This window comes from Procambarus clarkii, chromosome 22 (genome assembly GCF_040958095.1).
Source record: "Procambarus clarkii isolate CNS0578487 chromosome 22, FALCON_Pclarkii_2.0, whole genome shotgun sequence".
In the NCBI taxonomy this organism is placed as follows: Eukaryota; Metazoa; Arthropoda; class Malacostraca; order Decapoda; family Cambaridae; genus Procambarus; species Procambarus clarkii.
Window position 1 is genome coordinate 17983255 of NC_091171.1, and position 5991 is coordinate 17989245.

Consider the following 5991-nt stretch of genomic DNA (forward strand, 5'->3'; position numbering starts at 1 on the left):
GCCGACCCCTCACAGTGTTCAAGAGAGAACTGGATAAGCACCTCCAAAGGATACCTGATCAACCAGGCTGTGACTCGTACGTCAGGCTGCGAGCAGCCGCGTCCAACAGCCTGGTTGATCAGTCCGGCAACCAGGAGGCCTGGTCGACGACCGGGCCGCGGGGACGCTAAGCCCCGGAAGCACCTCAAGGTAACCTCAAGGTAGGTCTCTCTCTCTCTGACTCTTGAAATATTTCATCTCCCAAATGATACCTTGTATCTGGTCTCCTGCTCCCTACATCTATCTTCTTTACATTTGCTTGGGTTAAACTCTAGCAACCATTTGTTCGACCATTCCTGCAGCTTGTTCAGGTCTTCTTGAAGCCTCAAGCTGCCCTCTCTGTCTTAATCCTTCTCATAATTTTGGCGTCGTCAGCAAACATTGAGGGGAATAAGTCTATACCCTCTGCAAGATCATTTACGTATATCAGAAACAGGACAGGTCCAAGTACAGAGCCCCGTGGGACTTCACGCCAATCTGAGGTCTCACCCCTCACTAACTTTCTGCTCCCTATTGCTTAGGTTCTCCCTTATCCACTGGAGCGCCCTACCAGTTACTCCTGCCTGTTTTTCCAGCTTATGCATCAGCATCTTATGGCGTACTGTGTCAAAGGCTTTCCGACTGATTGTGCCATAGGCACAATCAGAGAACACTGTATAAACATCAGAGGTCCGCGGTTGTTCAACGTCCTCCCAGCAAGCATAAGAAATATTGCCGGAACAACCGTGGACATCTTCAAGAGGAAACTAGATTTATTCCTGCAAGGAGTGCCGGACCAACCGTGCTGTGGTGGGTATGTGGGCCTGCGGGCCGCTCCAAGCAACAGCCTAGTGGACCAAACTCTCACAAGTCAAGCCTGGCCTCGGGCCGGGCTTGGGGAGTAGAAGAACTCCCAGAACCCCATCAAGCAGGTATCAACCAGGTAAACCAGTCCAAGAAAATGCAGTCCGCCCATCCATCTCTTTCTTGCTTAATCTTTGTCACCTGGCCGTAGACTTCTATGAAGCCTGTAAGGCAAGATTTACCCTCCCTGAACCCATGTTGATGGGCTGTCACGAAGTCCCTTCTCTCCAGATGTGTTACTAGGTTTTTTCCTCTCGATCTGCTCCATCACCTTGCATGGTATACACGTTAAAGACACTGGCCTGTAGTTCAGTGCCTCTTGTCTGTCACCCTTTTTGTATATTGGGACTACATTAGCCGTCTTCCGTATTTCTGGTAGGTCCCCCGTTTCCAGTGACCTACTATACACAATGGAGAGTGACAAGCAAAGTGCTTCTGCACACTCTTTCAGTACCCATGGTAAGATTCCGTTCGGCCCAACAGCCTTTCTCACGTCCAGATCCAACAGGTGTCTCTTGACTTGTGTTCACCTAGTTGTATTCACCTATTTGTTCTTGCGGGGGTTGAGCTCAGCTCTTTCGGCCCACCTCTCAACTATTAATCAATCAACTGTAACTACTAAAAAAAAATTTCCTCACACACACACACACACACACACACACACACACACACACACACACACACACACAGGAAGCAGCTCCAAAACAGCTGTCTAACTCCCAGGTACCTATTTACTGCTAGGTAACAGGGGCATCAGGGTGAAAGAAACTTTGCCCATTTGTTTCTGCCTGGTCCTGGAATCGAACCCGGGCTACAGAATTACGAGTCCTGCGCGCTATCCGCTCAGCTACCAGACCCCCCCCCCCACACACACACACTGTGTGTGTGTGTGTGTGTGTGTGTGTGTGTGTGTGTGTGTGTGTGTGTGTGTGTGTGTGTGTGTTTGTGTGTGTGTGTGTTTGTTTGTGTGTGCGTGCGCCCGCGCGCGCATGTGTGCGTGCATGTTGAGAGCCCCGGCTTATAGTCAATTAATGGAAACCCTTGTAGGCAGCGCAGGATTACAGTTAATCAAGTTATTAAGTCTTCCTCTGAGGACTGAATGGGTTATAGGGGCGTTAACAGGTGGCCGGGGGAGGAGGATGTATTCATTATCAACGAGCTCCTGGGCCACACACCTGTGTCAGTCAACAACTTGCAGGTGTAGTACGTCGCCACAGCTCCGCCCTTCCTCAGACATGCCACCTGGCTGGTAGGTGGAAGTCTTGCTCAGACATGCCACCTGGCTGGTAGGTGGAAGTCTTGCTCAGACATACCACCTGGCTGGTCGGTGGAAGTCTTGCTCAGACATGCCACCTGGCTGGTAGGTGGAAGTCTTGCTCAGACATGCCACCTGGCTGGTAGGTGGAAGTCGTCCTCAGACATGCCACCTGGCTGGTAGGTGGAAGTCTTGCTCAGACATGCCACCTGGCTGGTAGGTGGAAGTCTTGCTCAGACATGCCACCTGGCTGGTAGGTGGAAGTCTTGCTCAGACATGCCACCTGGCTGGTAGGTGGAAGTCTTGCTCAGACATGCCACCTGGCTGGTAGGTGGAAGTCTTGCTCAGACATGCCACCTGGCTGGTAGGTGGAAGTCTTGCTCAGACATGCCACCTGGCTGGTAGGTGGAAGTCTTGCTCAGACATGCCACCTGGCTGGTAGGTGGAAGTCTTGCTCAGACATGCCACCTGGCTGGTAGGTGGAAGTCTTGCTCAGACATGCCACCTGGCTGGTAGGTGGAAGTCTTGCTCAGACATGCCACCTGGCTGGTCGGTGGAAGTCGTCCTCAGACATGCCACCTGGCTGGTAGGTGGAAGTCTTGCTCAGACATGCCACCTGGCTGGTAGGTGGAAGTCTTGCTCAGACATGCCACCTGGCTGGTAGGTGGAAGTCTTGCTCAGACATGCCACCTGGCTGGTAGGTGGAAGTCTTGCTCAGACATGCCACCTGGCTGGTAGGTGGAAGTCTGGAGAGGTGGGGGAAAAAAAATCTACTTTATTTTCTTGTTTTCCTCTACCTGGATATGTCTTAATGTCTAGATATCTTAATACTCTGCATTACGATATCTATCGAGATATCTTAATGCAGAGTAGGTATCGTCTCCGTCATCTGCCAGTAGAAAACGTGGTCCTCTGGCATCTCTTATTAAGAGATATCACAATAATGCACGCACGCATTATTGTGCATGCGTGCACTCGTCTAAATGTGCTTTCTGGGTCTCTCGTCAGCCCAAGAGCCTGCCTTTAAGTCTAACTGGTCCCATCAACACCGGAACAAGCCTTGCTGCACATCTAAGGACCGTTTAAAGTTGATTTTATATTTTGTTTTAGATGGAGGTTTTATGTTGGGACTGCATAATCTAGAGTGGCTTCTCACGTAGGTTGGTGTATAAACATTTACTAAAGTAAATTTTTCCAAGTCAATGAAGACTATTCAAATGATGAGTTAGTATAAGCGTGCGCTGCCGAAATTAACCTTTGCATTTGTCTACAAATAAAATTAAAAAAGGCATTTATCCACAGACAATCTCCGGCGTGTGTACATGTACCTCATTTTGTACCTTAGTACAGTTACCTTCTGCCCTGAGACTCCCCCATTACTGGTATACCATCAACAGACATTCATAGGAAGGAGCCCATTCCCTCTACCCGGTTCTGATCTGTCATTTGGTTGTTAAGTCTATAAAAAGCCTCTTTTGTCTATAAAAAACTGGTCGAGAAAGATTTCTCTTCACAGGTTATAAATATTCTATGGGAATCGAGGCTAGATACTAATGATATTCATGACACACACAAGAGACAAAAAATAGCCCACCCAATAAAAGGGACAGCAAAGCTGACGCAAAACCTATGTACATGACGCAAAAACTATGCATAGAACGCAAACACTATGTACAGGACGCAAAAACTATGTACAGGACGCAAACACTATGTACAGGACGCAAAAACTATGTACAGGACGCAAAAACTATGCACAGAACGCAAACACTATGTACAGGACGCAAACACTATGTACAGGACGCAAAAACTACGTACAGGACGCAAAACCTATGCACAGAACGCAAACACTATGTACAGGACGCAAAAACTATGTACAGGACGCAAAAACTATGCACAGAACGCAAACACTATGTACAGGACGCAAAAACTATGCATAGAACGCAAACACTATGTACAGGACGCAAAAACTATGCATAGAACGCAAACAATATGTACAGGACGCAAAAACTATGCACAGGACGCAATGTGTCACTCGTTAAACTCCTTGAAAGAATGGGAAGAAACAAGAATACAAGACGCAGGGAGTCACGTCGGCTGCTTACTCACCTCTCACTAACAAGGGTGTTAGTGAGAGGTGAGAGGTTCATTACCTGTTCCTTACAGTTGTCTTTCTCCTGGTGTGGCTGTGTAGCAATTTATGTTGTCTTAGCCTTGCTTATGTCGTTTTCATATTGCCCTTCTGCCTCTCTTCTCACCCTGAGTGTGTGTGTGTGTGTGTGTGTGTGTGTGTGTGTGTGTGTGTGTGTGTGTGTGTGTGTGTACTCACCTAATTGTACTCACCTAATTGTGCTTGCGGGGGTTGAGCTCTGGCTCTTTGGTCCCGCCTCTCAACCGTCAATCAACTGGTGTACAGATTCCTGAGCCTATTGGGCTCTATCATATCTACATTTGAAACTGTGTATGGAGTCAGCCTCCACCACATCACTTCCTAATGCATTCCATTTACTAACTACTCTGACACTGAAAAAGTTCTTTCTAACGTCTCTGTGGCTCATTTGGGTACTCAGCTTCCACCTGTGTCCCCTTGTTCGCGTCCCACCAGTGTTGAATAGTTCATCCTTGTTTACCCGGTCGATTCCCCTGAGGATTTTGTAGGTTGTGATCATGTCCCCCCTTACTCTTCTGTCTTCCAGTGTCGTGAGGTGCATTTCCCGCAGCCTTTCCTCATAACTCATGCCTCTTAGTTCTGGGACTAGTCTAGTAGCATACCTTTGGACTTTTTCCAGCTTCGTCTTGTGCTTGACAAGGTACGGGCTCCATGCTGGGGCCGCATACTCCAGGATTGGTCTTACATATGTGGTGTACAAGATTCTGAATGATTCCTTACACAGGTTCCTGAACGCCGTTCTGATGTTAGCCAGCCTCGCATATGCCGCAGACGTTATTCTCTTTATGTGGGCTTCAGGAGACAGGTTTGGTGTGATATCAACTCCTAGATCTTTCTCTCTGTCTGTTTCATTAAGTACTTCATCTCCTATTCTGTATCCTGTACCTGGCCTCCTGTTTCCACTTCCTAGTTTCATTACTTTGCATTTACTCGGGTTGAACTTCAACAGCCATTTGTTGGACCATTCACTCAGTCTATCCAGGTCATCTTGTAGCCTCCTACTATCATCCTCTGTTTCAATCCTCCTCATAATGTTTGCATCGTCGGCAAACATTGAGAGGAACGAATCTATACCCTCTGGGAGATCATTTACATATACCAGAAACAGTATAGGTCCAAGGACTGACCCCTGCGGGACTCCACTTGTGACGTCTCGCCAATCTGAGACCTCACCCCTCACACAGACTCGTTGTCTCCTGTTGCTTAGGTATTCCTCTATCCACCGGAGTACCTTCCCTCTCACTCCAGCCTGCATCTCCAACTTTCGCACTAGCCTCTTGTGTGGCACTGTATCAAAGGCTTTCTGACAATCCAAAAATATGCAGTCTGCCCACCCTTCTCTTTCTCGCCTTATTTTTGTTGCCTGGTCGTAGAATTCAAGTAACCCTGTGAGGCAGGACCTGCCATCCCTGAACCCATGTTGATGCTGTGTTACAAAGTTCCTTCGCTCCAGATGCTCCAATAGTTTTTTTCGCACAATCTTCTCCATCAGCTTGCATGGTATGCAGGTTAGGGACACTGGCCTGTAGTTCAGTGCCTCCTGTCTATCCCCTTTCTTGTATATCGGGACTACGTTAGCTGCTTTCCAAATATCTGGCAGTTCCCCTGTTGCCAGTGATTTGTTATACACTATGGAGAGTGGTAGGCTCAGTTCTCTTGCTCCTTCCTTTAGAACCCAAGGGGAGAT